A 15,587-nucleotide genomic window follows, 5' to 3' on the forward strand; every position below is an offset into this window, starting at 1 on the left:
TTTGGTTTGGTTTTTTTTGCTATGATCTTCATATGCACTGTATGCATCTGGTCCCTGTCATTCCTGTCTTCTAAGGACAAGTAGAATGGTGCGGGGGCAAGCCATCAGACATAATTAGTTTCTGGGCACAGCAGTGCTGTCGTTACATTGTATGTGAAGTGTCCTTAAGATTTCTTTTAAGAGGCCAGAGGGCACAACCTGATATCCAGGCAGCCAGAAACACAGGATCATTAACTTTTGCATCTTTTCTGATGATTGAAACAGAGAAAACATGCAAACTGCAAAGCCTGAAGATTAATATCAGGATATCATTTGGGAGGAAGTGACAAATATAAGTTTACTGTTTATTTATTTATTTTTGTTTAATTAAATCTAAAACATGTTTTTATCTGTAAAACGTTGACTAAACAATAAACATTAGCCTTCTCTCATCTACCCCGTGATGACTTTTTTTGGACTTATATAATGTGAATATTTCAGGAAAATTGCTTTGTCCTCAGTTCTCTCTATGTTCTCTCTTTCTATCCTTTATGCTATTTTTGTGTGGACTTGGGAGCCATCTCAGGTTATCCGTACACACACCTGTTCCTTATGCACTTCTTTGCAGCCACTACTTAATGTAATGTCAGACCGTCAGTCTTTGCTGGATCATTGCATTGCATCGGTCAGCAAATGTCCTTCTCATAATTTCTGCTAAAGAGAGGAGAGCTATTTGGTGTTTTATAGGAGAGAATCGGTGCATCAGCGTGGATTTGTGGAAAAGTGCCAAGCTTTTGTTTGTATTTGAATTCGCTTTAAATAAATTCAGTGAACTTCAGCATGAGTCCTGCCTTTTTTTTTTTTTTACAAATAATGAAACACAACCAATTCTAACCTTCATTACAGGTGGTTTAACACAAAGCTGGAAGAACTTTTAATGAACTTTAAGAACTTTTTAAAACTTATCATATAAATGATTATCAAAATATATTATTGTCACTTAATTACAGAAACAAAATGTCAAAACTTTTGCAGGTTATTAAGGTTGAATTGGAAATATAAAATTTAAAACTTTATACAGCTGTGTCTTCAGGCTGCATATTCTGTCCATTTAGAGTCACTGTCTTGCTTGAAATGTCTAAGTTGATGGTGAACTTGTTCTTTAGTGAATCTTTGTAGTATGTGTTGTGTCCATAATGTGCATCTCCAATCCACTCCAGTCCTTTCCCTGCAGGCTGTCTGATCCAAGCTGTCCGATAGCTGCTTAGAGAATAAGAGACCTGACAGGTGATGGTCAGACGCTGACCTGGCTGCACAGTCACAAACTCTGGCTGTGTCAGCTGCTCACATTTTACACCTGTGGAGAAAACATGTTGAATACTGAATCTGTGTTTCAGCAGAATCTTATAATCATATTCTGTCTTTTCCGTATTGAGACTCACAGGTTCCAGAAACCAGCAGCAGCAGGAGCACAGCTACAGAGAACATGTTGCCTCCTTTGTGTCACTGATGGCATGATCTCAACTCTTATAGGAGACTGTGAGTAAGTGCAATTTGCATACATGGATACAAACATGGTATAACAGAAAGGTTACTGAAGTTTCCACCTGTAAAAATAACTCTCATATATTAGGCAACCCTTAAGTTAAATATGTGTTTCTGACTGCAGAAAAATGTGGGTCATAGCTAGGTATTTTACAATGAAATGGAAATATGGAAAATGGGTTGTGCAAAAAAGGTGTTACATTATTGTGCTTAATTAGTGCTTAAATGGTAAATGGCCTGTATTTGTATAGCGCTTTACTAGTCCCTAAGGACCCCAAAGCACTTTACACAACCAGTCATCCACCCATTCACACATACATTCACACACTTAAACTATTTAAAACAGTGGAGGTTTATATGAACTAAAAAGGAAAAAAAATAATTTTTTCTTTAAAAGTTTTCAGCTTATGTGTTATTTATTATGTCTTATTTAATGAAGTGTTGAATTTGCAGATTTTGTTTTCTAAACTCTTTTGATACACACTGAAAGCTAAAAAAAAAAAAAAAGATGAATATATAAAAAGCACAAATAAATTAAAGCCTGAAATAGAGGCTGGGTGTCAAATGCTGAATATCAAATCATTATAAAACGAAGAGCTACAGAAATGAATAGAACAGTCCTTTATTGTCATTGTGCATGTACAACAAAATTGTGCTCCACACCAACTGTGCAGGTATAAAATATAAATAGCAGAAATAAATAACAAACATGAGAGAGATGTACAAACAGCAGGAATATAGACAGAACAAGAGAAAGGCACACAATAAAAGACCAGGTTGCAAAGTCCCTGGGCCTCTAAAATAGCTGAGTGAAATATTTTTCATTTCCTTTTTTTTAATCAAAAAAAGCATCAAATTGCATTCTTTTGCTTTGTTTGTAAATATGGACTCATGAACTTGTAACTACTAAACTATGCAATACTTTCATATTTTTTATGCTTTCGAAGAAACATACAGCAATGTGGTTTGCTTTGAGGGTTATGTATAGCAGAATATGTTTTTGGTTGTTGAAGAAAAGAAGAGGGATTAAGAAAAGTAACCTTCCTCCGTGAGAAATAACGTTTATTAGAACTGGAATTAATAATCAGCTTTATTTCCAGATTATGTTTCAATGTTATGTATTGACTTATTATGCTGATCTGAAATCATCAGTGGTCTGAGGGCTCCTCCTCTGGTGGTTTCATGTTAGAACTGTTCAGTGAGGGGTTTTTGTTCAGCTCTAGTGAAGGGTTGTGTTACTGTGGCTTTCTAGCACAGTAATACACAGCAGAGTCCTCTGGCTTGAGGTTGGAAAGTCTTAGATGCACCATGCTGTTGCTGTTGTCTCTGGTGATTTCTATACGTCCTTGCACACTGCTGGCATAAATGGTTTTACTTGCATCATACCAAATAACTCCCATCCATTCTAGTGTTTTTCCTGCTGGTTGTCTGATCCAGTGCATTCCATACTGGCCAAAGTCAAAACCAGACCCTCTACAGGAAAGACTGAAGGCTTCCTGAGGCTTTTTCAACACTGAAGTGGGGGGAATGGACTCCAAAGCCTGACCATTTAAACCTGGAAAGAACCAGTGAGATGAGTGAAACTGGGAGAAAAGAGTCACTTCATAAATAAAGAGAAAAGAAAAATAATAGTAATAATAATAATAATGAGTTAGTTATAAAATTATATGACTTACAGGGTAGACAGAGCACTGTCACCAGAACAGAGAGTCTGAGCATCATCTTGAAAGTGAAGTTGTGAAGGAAGTGCTTCCCATTAGACAAGATGACAGCCAGGCCCTACGAGGACAGAAGTAAGCCATCTAAATTTTATTAGGGAGGGACTAAAATGTCAGGCTTAAATATTATTCAAATACATCTTAAAAAAAAAAGGTTAAAAAAAAGGTTGAAGATGTGATGTAGTACACACACAGACACACACACACGTACATACAGAAACACATATAAAGCAGACAAAGACACATTTTTGATAAAGCATAACAGTGAGTTCAGTCTCGTGTTATCTTCTATTATGTTGGAAAAAATGCTATCTGGGACAGAAGTGAAGTTAAATGATTTAATTAACAATACGGGGTTGAAAAACAAAAAATAAAATGTTTTGCTTTTGTTGTTTAGTTTATTTTGTTATCCATGCATTAAAATTTTCAACTGCTTTTCTAACTTGGGACATCCAGCAAGAGGCAACGCACACCATGTGTGAGTAATCAGTCTGTGAAAAGCCTGTGTTTTAAGAATGAGAATAGACCAACAGAAGGATCGTTTAGACTTTTATGGTTATTATATTAAACTTATTATGACTCATTTAATTGCATGCTGTTGATTTTTAAGTGACATTTTATTTCTTCTTATTGTGCTGATCTGAAATCATTGGTGCTCTGAGGGATCACCTTCTTGTGGCTTTGTGTGTTCAGTCACTGAGGGGTTTTTGTTCAGGTCTCATGATGCTTTGTGTTGAGTCTTCAGGCTGCACATTCTGTCCAATCAGAGTCACGGTCCTGTTGGAAGAGTCTATGTCGATACTAAACTTGTTCTGTAGTGAGTCTTTGTACCGTGTGCTGTGTCCAATATGTACACTACCAATGCACTCCAGTTCTTTGCCTGCAGGTTGTCTGATCCAAAATGTTCGAGCGCTGCTAAGAGAATAAGAGGCCTGACAGGTGATGGTCAGACGATCCCCTGGATGCACAGTCACAGAGGCTGGCTGTGTCAGCTGTTCACACTTTACACCTGAGGAGGAAAACATGAGGAATATTGAAACAGTGTAACAGTCATTGTGTTTTTATCATAGTGTGAGTTCCTCAGTGAGACTCACAGGATCCAGCAGCAGCAGAGCTAAAGAGAACATGTTGGTACTGAAGTTGATCTGATGAGAACATCTCATCTTCTTCTGTAACCGGTGCCATGATTTCAAGTCTTGATAGCAGACTATCAGGAAGTTCACTTTGCATATTGATAAGGACTCTGAGAGCCCTCTCACAAGAGGACTCTCACTTAAAATTGTGTTAATATAATATGTATCTGGGGCAGCACGGTGGCACGGTGGTTAGCACTGTTGCCGCACAGCAAGAAGGTCCTGAGTTCAATTCCAACATCAGGCCGGGGTCTTTCTGTGTGGAGTTTGCATGTTCTCCCCGTGTTTGCGTGGGTTCTCTCTGGGTACTCTGGCTTCCTCCCACTGTCCAAAGACATGCAGCTTGTGGGGATAGGTTAATTGGAAAATCCAAATTGCCACTAGGTGTGAATGTGCGAGTGAATGTGCGAGTGAATGTGCGAGTGAATGTGAGCGCGAATGGTTGTCTGTCCCTGTGTGTTGGCCCTGCGACAGACTGGCGACCTGTCCAGGGTGTACCCCGCCTCTCGCCCTATGACAGCTGGGATAGGCTCCAGCGCCCCCTGCGACCCTGAAAAGGATAAGCGGAAGCGAATGGATGGATGGATGGATAATATGTATCTATTATTAACTCAGGAAGAAGCTCTGATTCACAGAGGATGCACCTACAAACATATTATGTGAATGCATAATTTGGAAAATTTCCCCAGGATTCTTGAATGTGCCATTGTGTCTATCTATTTTTGTATCCCTCTTAAAAATGGTGTTTCAGTGTTTTTGAATGATATTTTCCATATTATTTTTCATTATAATCAAAAGTCTTTTTTATATTTTAAAAGCATTCATAGAGGATAAACACAGGTGTTATTGTGTCAGTGAGTTGAACATCATAGTTTGATCATCTGTTGGCCCCTGTAGGTTCTTGTGAAACTGTCTGGCTGAAGGTTTTTGTAAAGCTTATGTCATTACTTAAACCATGGTTTGTCTTTCACACAGTAATACACAACAGATTTTTCTGGTTTTCTGTTGAGGCTGCAGAGTCACAGAGGCTGGCTGTGTCAGATGCTCACATTTTACACCTGTGGAGAAAACATGTTGAATACTGAATCTGTGTTTCAGCAGAATCTTATAATCATATTCTGTCTTTTCCGTATTGAGACTCACAGGTTCCAGAAACCAGCAGCAGCAGGAGCACAGCTACAGAGAACATGTTGCCTCCTTTGTGTCACTGATGGCATGATCTCAACTCTTATAGGCGACTGTGAGTAAGTGCAATTTGCATACATGGATACAAACATGGTATAACAGAAAGGTTACTGAAGTTTCCACCTGTAAAAATAACTCTCATATATTAGGCAACCCTTAAGTTAAATATGTGTTTCTGACTGCAGAAAAATGTGGGTCATAGCTAGGTATTTTACAATGAAATGGAAATATGGAAAATGGGTTGTGCAAAAAAGGTGTTACATTATTGTGCTTAATTAGTGCTTAAATGGTAAATGGCCTGTATTTGTATAGCACTTTACTAGTCCCTAAGGACCCCAAAGCGCTTTACACAACCAGTCATCCACCCATTCATACATACATTCACACACTTAAACTATTTAAAACAGTGGAGGTTTATATGAACTAAAAAGGAAAAAAAAATAATTTTTTCTTTAAAATTTTTCAGCTTCTGTGTTATTTATTATGTCTTATTTAATGAAGTGTTGAATTTGCAGATTTTGTTTTCTAAACTCTTTTGATACACACTGAAAGCTAAAAAAAGACGAATCCATCTGTCTAAGCTTTCATTTCATATCATATACATAAAATAATTTAATTATAGTATAAAGAATTGTAAAACAATTGTTTTTTCATAGCAGTTCAGAACTTCTATAATTGATTTCTTTTATTCAAATATATGTTTTGCAACCCAAGTTTATGTAGGCGTTCATAAACAGAAAATACAAGATAAAACAAATCTTATTCTTTATTCACAAAGATATACAGTTAGACCTGTGCCACAGAAGTTCTTTTTTTTAGTTAGTGTTGTCTTCAGTATTCAGTGAGTGCACATTTCAAGAGGAAAGCTGTGCCGACTGTTCATGTTTAAATGTTTTTGAAAAAAACATTGAATAACACTGTAATAACAGTAACACTTAATGTGCTGTGATCATGCTGTTAGTGTCTCGACTTCAGTGAGAGTCACAGGATCCAGCAGCAGCAGAGCTACAGACAACAGGTTGGTACTCAAGGTGATAGCATGGGAGCTTCTGTTCCTATTAAAAATATTTTTATTTAAAAGTTTTTATAAACGTCTGATAGGTGGCAATCCTTTTTTTTTAATCTATGTCCATTATTTTCATTATTTGCTTTTTTCTAAATAACGTGTTATTATTATCATTATCATCTTTTTTAAAAAGAAATTTCTTACAACTGTCTCATCAGCCGGTGTCCCTGTTTTTGATGAACAACTGCTTCCTTTGGGTTCTTCTAAAAACAAATGGCAGGATGTTTTTGTAAAGCCTCTTCAGCTGCTTTAACCACTGTGTTTCCCTTTGGCACAGTAATAAATAGCAGAATCCTCTGGCCTCAAATTGGACAACCTCAAAGACACCATGCTGTTGCTGTCATCTCTGCTGATTTCTACACGTCCTCTCAAACTGCTTGCATAACTGTTTCTGCTGGAAGTTGAGAAGCCGCTCCCGATCAATTCCAGTGGTTTTCCTGCAGGTTCTCTGACCCAGATCATAACACAGCAATCAAAACTGAAGCCTGATCCTCTACAGGAGAGACTAAGAGTGTCTCCAGGCTTTTTCACTACTGGACTGGAAGGAATGGACTCCATGCTCTGACCTGTAACACCTGATGAGATGAAAGAAGAGAGGAACAAGTGAGACACCTGGAAAGTTGTAATGGGGCCACAAATGAGTATGACTTGATGTTTTTTTGATATGAGAAAAATAAGAATCAAGACAACTTACAGGGCAGAGAGAGAACAATGAGCAGGGGAGTGAGTGTATTCATCATCCTGGTGGAGATGTGATTTCTGGTGCTCTATGCAATATAAAAGACCAGCACGGGATGAAGATTTGCATCATGATATCAGAAAAGGGAGGGGCTCAAAAAGATAGTTATTCTTTAGTTTAATTATGTGCAGTGTAATGACAAAATGTGTTTTTTATTAGGGTTCATTAAAATTAAAACAACAGGAGTAGTAATGAAAGAGAAAGTTAATTTATATTTTTATTTGGCTTTGTTGTGAATAATACACATGAAATGGAATAAATGGTAAGCATACAGATTGCTAGCATTACTTGTGAAGTCTTAAGGATATATATGCTACATATGCATTACATACTTAAGATTTAAAGATAAAAAGAAAAACATCTGAATCAACATTAAAATGTAAATTTGGGTGAAAAAAGTTGATTTCATTTGTTTCACATGGCCAATTTAACCTGTACATTTATGTGATTGGTTGAGGTGTTTTATTTTCTGCAGTGTCGTTTAGTCTTTACTGTATGAATGCATATAGAGTATGAGTAATTTTTTTGCACACTTCAATGTGTTTTAGATTTAAAACTCTAGGTTTTATCCCTTAGAAGAATAATCCATAATGACAACTTGCAAAAAAGGGAAAATTATATCTTTATCCATAACTCATGAGGGATGTACAGTTGTAAAGCAATTAATTAAATTGGATAAAAAGCACAAACAAATTAAAGCCTGAAATAGAGGCTGGGTGTCGAATGCTGAATATCAAATCAGTATCAAACGAAGAGCTACAGAAAAGAATAGAACAGTCCTTTATTGTCATTGTACATGCACAACAAAATTGTGCTCCACACCAACTATGCAGGTATAAAATATAAATAGTAAGATAGCAGGAATAAATAACAAACATGAGAGAGATGTACAAACAGCAGGAATATAGACAGAACAAGAGAAAGGCACACAATAAAAGACCAGGTTGCAAAGTCCCTGGGCCTCTAAAATAGCTGAGTGAAATATTTTTCATTTCCTTTTTTTTAAATCAAAAAAAGCATTAAATTGCATTCTTTTGCTTTGTTTGTAAACATGGACTCACCTGCTGAACTAAGTCTGAACTTGTAACTACTAAACTATGCAACACTTTCATATTTTTTGCTTTCAAAGAAACATACAGCAATGTGGTTTACTTTGAGGGTTATGTATAGCAGAATATGTTTTTGGTTGTTGAAGAAAAGAAGAGGGATTAAGAAAAGTAACCTTCCTCTGTGATAAATAATGTTTATTAGAACTGGAATTAATAATCAGCTTTATTTCCAGATTATGTTTCAATGTTATGTATTGACTTATTATGCTGATCTGAAATCATCAGTGGTGGTTTCATGTTAGAACTATTCAGTGAGGGGTTTTTGTTCAGCTCTAGTGAAGGGTTGTGTTACTGTGGCTCTCTAGCACAGTAATACACAGCAGAGTCCTCTGGCTTGAGGTTGGAAAGTCTCAGATGCACCATGCTGTTGCTGTTGTCTCGTGTGATTTCTATACGTCCTTGCACACTGCTGGCATAAACAGTTTTACTTGCATCATACCAGATTGCTCCCATCCATTCTAGTGTTTTTCCTGCTGGTTGTCTGATCCAGTGCATTCCATACTGGCCAAAATCAAAACCAGACCCTCTACAGGAAAGACTGAAGGCTTCCTGAGGCTTTTTCAACACTGACGTGGAGGGAATGGACTCCAAAGCCTGACCATTTAAACCTGGAAAGAACCAGTGAGATGAGTGAAACTGGGAGAAAAGAGTCACTTCATAAATTAACAGATACTACTAATACTACTACTACTACTACTACTACTACTAATAATAATAATAATAATAATAATAATAATAATAATAATAATAATGAGTTAGTTATAAAATTATATGACTTACAGGGTAGACAGAGCACTGTCACCAGAACAGAGAGTCTGAGCATCATCTTGAAAGTGAAGTTGTGAAGGAAGTGCTTCCCATTAGACAAGATGACAGCCAGGCCCTACGAGGACAGAAGTAAGCCATCTAAATTTTATTAGGGAGGGACTAAAATGTCAGGCTTAAATATTATTCAAATACATATTTAAAAAAAAGGTTAAAAAGAAAAGGTTGAAGATGCGATGTAGTACACACAGACACACACGTACACACACAAACACATATAAAGCAGACAAAGACAGACGTGAAGTTAAATGATTTAATTAACAATACGGGGTTGAAAAACAAAAAATAAAATGTTTTGCTTTTGTTGTTTAGTTTATTTTGTTATCCATGCATTAAATTTTTCAACTACCTTTCTAACTTGGGTCATCCAGCAAGAGGCAACGCACATCATGTGTGAGTAATCAGTCTGTGAAAAGCCTGTGTTTTAAGAATGAGAATAGACCAACAGAAGGATCGTTTAGACTTTTATGGTTATTATATTAAACTTATTATGACTCATTTAATTGCATGCTGTTGATTTTTAAGTGACATTTTATTTCTTCTTATTGTGCTGATCTGAAATCATTGGTGCTCTGAGGGATCACCTTCTTGTGGCTTTGTGTGTTCAGTCACTGAGGGGTTTTTGTTCAGGTCTCATGATGCTTTGTGTTACTGTGGGTGGTTCTCTGGCACAGTAATACACAGCAGAGTCTTCAGGCTGCACATTCTGTCCAATCAGAGTCACGGTCCTGTTGGAAGAGTCTATGTCGATACTAAACTTGTTCTGTAGTGAGTCTTTGTACCGTGTGCTGTGTCCAATATGTACACTACCAATGCACTCCAGTTCTTTGCCTGCAGGTTGTCTGATCCAAAATGTTCGAGCGCTGCTAAGAGAATAAGAGGCCTGACAGGTGATGGTCAGACGATCCCCTGGATGCACAGTCACAGAGGCTGGCTGTGTCAGCTGTTCACACTTTACACCTGAGTAGGAAAACATGAGGAATATTGAAACAGTGTAACAGTCATTGTGTTTTTATCATAGTGTGAGTTCCTCAGTGAGACTCACAGGATCCAGCAGCCAGCAGCAGCAGAGCTAAAGAGAACATGTTGGTACTGAAGTTGATCTGATGAGAACGTCTCATCTTCTTTTCAAGTCTTGATAGCAGACTGTCAGGAAGTTCACTTTGCATATTGAGAAGGACTCTGAGAGCTCTCTCACAAGAGGACTCTCACTTAAAATTGTGTTAATATAATATGTATCTATTATTAACTCAGGAAGAAGCTCTGATTCACAGAGGATGCTCCTACAAACATATTGTGTGAATGCATAATTTGTATAATTACCCCAGGATTCTTGAATGTGCTATTGTGTCTATCTATTTTTGTATCCCTCTTAAAAATGGTGTTTCAGTGTTTTTGAATGATATTTTCCATATTATTTTTCATTATAATCAAAAGTCTTTTTTATATTTTAAAAGCATTCATAGAGGATAAACACAGGTGTTATTGTGACAGTGAGTTGAACATCATAGTTTGATCATCTGTTGGCCCCTGTAGGTTCTTGTGAAACTGTATGGCTGAAGGTTTTTGTAAAGCTTATGTCATTACTTAAACCATGGTTTGTCTTTCACACAGTAATACACAGTATTTTTCTGGTTTTAGGATGGAAGTCTCAGATATGTCATACTGTTGCTATTGTCTTCAGTAATTCTATATGTCCACTCAAACAGCTCATGTATCTGTTTCTCCTGGAAGATAAAAAGCCTTCTCCTATCCATTCCGGTTCATTTCCTGGTGGTTGTTTTATACAATCCATAGTACAGCAACTAACTGTGAAACCAGATCCTTTACAGGAGAAACTGAGAGTCTCTCCAGGCCTTTTCACTACAGGATTGGAAGGAATGGACTCCATACTCTGACCTGTAACAGCTGAGGAGATGAAAACAGAGAGAAACAAGTGAGACAGATAAAATGATAGACAGATAAAAGTATCATTAACTCACCATCAATCAGTGTGTCCTGGTACATGGTGAAATAGTGAGGAGCACAGGAACTCAGGGGGAAGCAAAAAAGCAATCGATGAGGTACAGCACAAATGCTATGGCAAGGACGAGCCAGGACGTCAGGTCATCCATATGTGTTCATTCATAGTTTTGATGCCTTCAGTGAGAATCTACCATGTGAATAGTCATGAAAATAAAGAAAAGCATTAAATGAGAAGGTGTGTCCTGGTAGTGTATTAAATACTGATATTTCCGATGTTAATAAATGTGTTTTTGTTAACGTGAAAATATGGGATAGTCTGAAAGTGCAACAGATCACTTCAGAGGTTGCCAATAGTAAGCTTTAGTGTGTTTAGTGCTCTCCCTGCCAGTTGTGAATTCCTCTAAACCTCAAGTACACAAATGCAATTCATTCAAAGACAGGGAGTGTACAGATTTACAAGGACACTACATATGTTTGCAAAGAAGAAGAGTTACAACAACAGTCTTTGTGCTTTCAAATGACTGCACCTCTTCATAACACCACTGGCATACCAACACATTTATCGGCATCTTGAAATTACTACATGAATAGTTTTTTTACTTAGAGGTGGAAACTATATTGCTGCTTCTGCACATGGAGCTTTGTCTCACTCTTGTGGAAAATCTGAGGATTACAATATCTTGGAGCATGAAGCAATTTTCTGAAGGATAAACATGGTGTTTATTATTATTATTATTATTATTATTATTATTATTATTATTATTATTATTATTATTATTATTATTATTATTATTATTATTATTATTATTATTATAGTAAAAATGCACAGTATAATTTAAAAATTGGACCGGAATCTTACTTTTAAACAATCAAATGACAGGCGCTTATCTTAATCAATGTAACTATGATACCATATAAGGTGGTGATGATGAAAAAACCAATGAGGGTGAAAACTGCATTCCAGCTTTCCTCAGCTCACATCATTCCTTTGTTCCCAGGCTGCTACAGTGATGATGGTCCCTGAACATAAACCCCAACTAGCTGTGAGGATGATGGAGGTACTCAAAAAAACCCAAAACAAAAACAAAAACATTCTTAATATGTATCACAATAATAGTGTTTTCACTTTACCTGTACAGAGATTGATATTTCTTGTGATATTTTTATTCATAGATCTGTCAGATACTGTACAAGCGAAGATCTTCCACTCAGAGTGATCAATTATAAGTTGGCTGGTCACTCCAGCATGTCCATCTACACTCATGCTGATATCAGTGGTTGTTGATCTTTGCTGAGACTCGTTAAACCATGTAATATGAGCGTTGAAGACCCATCCACAGCATAAGAGTGTCTGTGATCTTGACTCCTTACTTTGGACCAGAAGGAGCTCCACTAAAGTGAGACAAATCAGGGCATCAATTAATCTATTTAACAGAAACCATTAAAGTATAAATCAACAAAGTTAAATCAGCTGCCTGAAAGGGAAGCAAGAGTAGCTTGTTACCAAAAATATAGCTGGTAGAGTTTGCTCTCCTCTGCATGTTAAATGCTTTACTTGCTTCCACCAACTCAAGAAAAAAGTTTACTGATAATAAGAGTTGTGTTTTACTCTCCGCACATTTTTTCATTCGTGGCGCTCCATTAATCAGCCAGGAGATCATGGCATCAAAATTAGTGTGGACCCAACATGTTCCTTGCACATTAGAGTCTGACGCTTAAGTCTTAAACTTGGGAATCTCCACATGAATGGAAGGTGAATTTCTGTGGAATTAAAGAAAAACATGCAAATTAATCAACTTTATCTTAAGACTGTTCTTAATTTGTTCAAGATATACCTGCAAATGTGCATGGTGAATATGGGCTTTGAGACAGTAGATGTACATACTCACTGTGACAAATGCTTATTGTCTTCTTATATTCAGTGTAATTATGATTAGCTTTGAAGGTAAAAGTTGATCCTTGTCCCCACACTGAGAGTTTGCTGCTCAGGCTGAAGGTTTTCTGCTCTGTCCCTTCACTTTGTAGCTTTGTTCTGCTTGGCTTCTTGTTTTGACTCAAAACCACTCCAAAGCCAGTTTGTCTGGAAAGAAGCCATTTAGCAGATGAGCCTTACTGGTGAGATTCCAAATTCCCCATCCGAGACTGGGTACAATGTGATGTTTGGCGACACAATCCATGGCACTGAAATAAAGAAGAGATTAGTTTGATTTGCATAACTCATTATAAATATCATGTGTGAACACAACAAAGAAAAGCATTAATCTTATCTAAGTGATACATACCTTCAGATTCTGGTAAATGCAGAACTCTTCAATTTCAGTTGTCATTAAGTTATGTTAGAGTTGTGCTTTTACATTGTTTAGTGTTGTTCAGTAAGGTGAAAATAGGGCAGGAAGTCTGTTGCACAGTTGTTATGCATGATAACGCAGAGTGATCAGGGCAAGCAGCAAGCGGAAGCATTGAGCAACAACCAGGTCTCAAAAAAGTACCAAAACACAGAAGTGAGAGAATGCAAAGAGCAACGGAGCATCACAAACAGCAGGTGTGAGGTGTGGTTATGTCAGTAAGAGAAACAAAGTGCACATTTAAATTTCTCATATCAGTTTGCATGTGTACCACATGCACAATATCTTATCACTTTGCCAAAGGTTTTAGTTCTCAAATCTTGTAATAATAGACTAAAATGCAACAAGTTTTAAAAGCTACCATTTTGCATTTTTGGTATCACATGGGCTGCTGATCCCAGGTGCTGTGGATGTGGATTGGCCTGTAGTTATCTAATAATAAAAACTTTTAATCTTTTTTTTTGTTTACTATATTTTAAGCATCTGTGTAAAGCATATGAATTATTCACTGTTGCTCTTTTCTTAGTGTAATTCTAGCAGCCACTGTCAATATCTGATCTAATATCTGATCTGATAAATTCTTCTGTAAATCTGATGCGAAGTTTTTTTACAGAAGAAAGATTGCCAAGTGTGATTAGCGTTTATGCCACATGCAGTTTATTTTTCTGAATCATGTGTGAGTTTTAAACCACTGCCTGAAAGGTTTTTGAGTTACACAGTGGATCGCTGCGGTTCCAACCATTTCTCTGTTTGCAGTACCATTAAGACCCAATTTAGCTGCTCTCTCTTCTTGTCTTTGGAAATTTGTCACTCTACAGGTTATAAAAGGAGACAATGTAACAAAAATACATCCCTCAGTAGATAACTCATGCAACAACAGTCTACAATGTTGAATCTTCTTGAATATCTAATTTTTACACTAACTAAAAGTTGGGACGAAGAAATTACCGTGTATTAATATTTACAAAAGTTCTGAAAATGAGAAAAACTAAAATACATAATTTTCTCTACTATACCAAACATTGGTTATCAGATACATGTAAACAGGATAAAGACTATTGGATTTTGTACTGTTCAATGAACTTCAGTTTGTAAATGTGAATTGAAGAATAAAATGTAGCTTTTTTTATTTATTCATTTTTGTTTTTCTGAGTTTTTGTACAGTGTTTCTTCCTCTTGTGTCACTGTGACTCTCGAGCACAATAATAAACAGCAGAGTCTTCAGTCTTCAGGCTGTTCATCTGCAGATACACCTGCTGTCTGCTGTTGTCTCTGGAGATGGTAAACCGGCCTTGGACTGACTGAGAGTAGTATTTGCTACTACCAGTACTAACTTCGGCAACCCATTCCAGTACTTTCCCAGGAGTCTGTCTGACCCAGTGCATATCATAGCTGCTAAATGAGAATCCAGATGCTGTGCAGGTTAGTCTGTGGGACTCTCCAGGCCTTTTAACGACTGGTTCAGACTCTGTCAGAGTCTGACCATCAACACCTGTCAAAACAAACAAGAACATTGTCACCTGCTGTGAGTTGGAAAATCATTAAAAGAAATTCAGCTCAAAATGACTGAAACTATACCTCCCCAGAACAGTAAGATAATCAGCAGTCTGGCCGATATGTCCATTATGTTAAACTGTGAGTTCACTCCTGTCATTCACAATTCAGTCACAAGAGTATTCTTTAAAATCACCCAAGTTTTGCATTAACTCCTCCCCACAGAAAGGATATAGTGTTCATCCTTCTTTTTTTCTTCTGATCCCCTATTTTAAATTAGATGATCAACAAGTAGTTGCTACCGGAAAGAGAACACAAATCAACCAGCCACACAGATGTTCCAGTCATGTCTGGATTAATGAATGATTGTAGTTGTTTTCTACATAGAAGTGCATTCAAACATATTTGTCTCAAGATTGTTGAAGTCTTCAGTCAAATCACGTACTATGCTCATCTTAACTGAATAATGTTTTTTAATATTGTG

General features: G+C 36.9%; 2 long non-coding RNA genes and 1 pseudogene across 4 annotated transcripts; 1 reads left to right on the top strand and 2 right to left on the bottom strand.

Annotated features, from left to right (window-relative positions):
- Window positions 1-1,052: 1,052 nt before the first annotated feature.
- On the bottom strand, window positions 1,053-1,467 carry LOC146520273 (Ig heavy chain V region 5A pseudogene; annotated as a pseudogene).
- Window positions 1,468-3,176: 1,709 nt separating this feature from the next.
- LOC146520274 (uncharacterized) lies at window positions 3,177-4,962 on the top strand. The gene is made up of 2 exons (XR_014873821.1): window positions 3,177-3,317; window positions 4,129-4,962. It is a non-coding gene; the product is annotated as an uncharacterized LOC146520274 (long non-coding RNA).
- Window positions 4,963-10,471: 5,509 nt separating this feature from the next.
- On the bottom strand, window positions 10,472-14,790 carry LOC146520275 (uncharacterized). Of its 3 annotated transcripts, none has more exons than XR_014873817.1 (4): window positions 13,547-14,790; window positions 13,154-13,445; window positions 11,282-13,025; window positions 10,472-11,207 (listed from the first exon to the last, which is right to left on the bottom strand). It is a non-coding gene; the product is annotated as an uncharacterized LOC146520275 (long non-coding RNA). The 3 variants fall into 3 exon arrangements; XR_014873816.1 differs by having other exon boundaries at window positions 10,472-12,656; window positions 12,769-13,025; window positions 13,547-13,951; XR_014873815.1 differs by having other exon boundaries at window positions 10,472-13,025; window positions 13,547-13,949.
- Window positions 14,791-15,587: the final 797 nt, after the last annotated feature.

The sequence above is a fragment of the Neolamprologus multifasciatus genome, chromosome 4 (assembly GCF_963576455.1).
Source record: "Neolamprologus multifasciatus chromosome 4, fNeoMul1.2, whole genome shotgun sequence".
Classification (NCBI taxonomy): domain Eukaryota; kingdom Metazoa; phylum Chordata; class Actinopteri; order Cichliformes; family Cichlidae; genus Neolamprologus; species Neolamprologus multifasciatus.